Source organism: Prosopis cineraria, unplaced genomic scaffold (assembly GCF_029017545.1).
Source record: "Prosopis cineraria cultivar Desert tree isolate PC_DT_omini unplaced genomic scaffold, ASM2901754v1 PC8, whole genome shotgun sequence".
Classification (NCBI taxonomy): Eukaryota; Viridiplantae; Streptophyta; class Magnoliopsida; order Fabales; family Fabaceae; genus Prosopis; species Prosopis cineraria.
In genome coordinates, this window is record NW_026555339.1 from 32,722,355 (window position 1) to 32,724,155 (window position 1,801).

The window sequence follows — 1,801 nt, forward strand, 5'->3', positions numbered from 1 at the left end:
ATATTGTAAAGAAAGAGGTGAGACAACTACAGTCTAAATAACAGAGAAATCAATATTCCTTATTACAAAAAAAGCCATAGTTAAGTAAATAAATAATAGATTTAGAATAACATATAATTAACTAATTAAAATGCTTGAATGCATGAGATAGGCCGATATGACCTTTCCTGACTAACAGAATGCCCCTTAACACTCCTTAACTTGTAGGTAAACCTTATACCCATTGTACCTTCACAGGCATAAAATTAAACTAAGGTATGATCTAATCCACCAAACCGCCTATGCCCCTTCGACATGAATTTTAAGCAGTCAAAGCTAACTCCCTCCCAGAGCCAGCTTGACTTACTCTCTATGTGAGGGCTACCTTAGCCTAGGCACTTAACCTTACACTTCATATGTCAAATTCCCTCCCCTATTGAGAGATGTTGAACACTCAACCCATTAACCACTTTAGTATACTGAGCCCATAATATGAAAGGCAACACTGAGTACTGACAGTGAGCCATAGAATATCACAAGACCACATCTCTTCATTGGTAAACTTCTATCAAGATCATGCCTCCTACCCTTTTCTACCTTTCTCGAGTATTAACCACTTCAACACTCAAGGTAGTATAACACTCATAGTTCATCCCTTAAGTAGTTCCTTAGCCTATTTAAGGTACCAAACCTAGTTGCACTTTCCTAAGTGCAACTCCTCATTTTTTATGATCACAATATATGCTAATAATCTTATTTCCATAAGTAACATCATTATTAAATAGATAGTAAACATAGATGCATTATTATTAAAGCAATACCTTATAAACTCTTCTAAAACACATTTTATTTGCATTCAATTGTTTAAAACATGTAATGCATGCTAGATAATATTATCTACTCAAAAATAGCTAAATAAAGCAATAAGAAATATAAATTCTCCTGTTACCTCAACTCTTTTATACCAAAAGGGTTTTCCCTTGTGCAAAAATAAGACTTCACTTGTTCCTTAACCTCTAAACAAATTCCATCAATACTCCCTATAATATATAAGTGATCCACATCACTTATCATGGCAAATAGCATAAAAGAAGACTATAACTCATATCACACAACTTGAGTCAATGAGTTATAATGCATCCGATCTTGGGTAGACCATTTATGAGCACTGCTAAGACTATCATTGACATGGAAAATGGTTCTCTTGTTTTGAAATGTGGTGATGAATCTGTGAAGTTTAATATTTATGATGCCATGAAACATCCATATGAGGATTACTCATTGCTTGGTGTGAAAGCTATTGAATGTGTGATGGATGATATTATTGATGAACATGCTTTTGCCTTGACTAGCTCTTCCATTACACCATCTTTTGCATAATGTATTTCCTGTGCTTGTGTGGATAGTTCATTCTATGATATTTTCAAAGAGATTGCTAGTTATTTGGTAGATGACAAATCCCCTTTAGATCTCTCTCTTATTGATGACTTTGATTTATCTCAATTGATGATTTTGTTTGATTAAGAGAAGGGTATCTTTTCTTGTTTTGTAGGAGGCAAGGATGGGCTTACCTCTCCTTGGCTTGGTGTTCATGATTCCCAAGTTCAAGGAGGGTAGTTTTTTAGAAAAATTATTAAAGGCCTTGCAACCTACTCAACAAAATGAAGATTTGTTCCAAAAGGAGATGACTAAAAGTGCCTTGTGAGCCAAGTAAAGGGAAGTTCATATTATTATTAAGGAAATTTCAGCAAGTGTAAGTAGCATTAACCTCAGCCAAGAGGGAGAAAGTGAAGAAAAGAAAACTAAAGTGAAGAGGTATAGA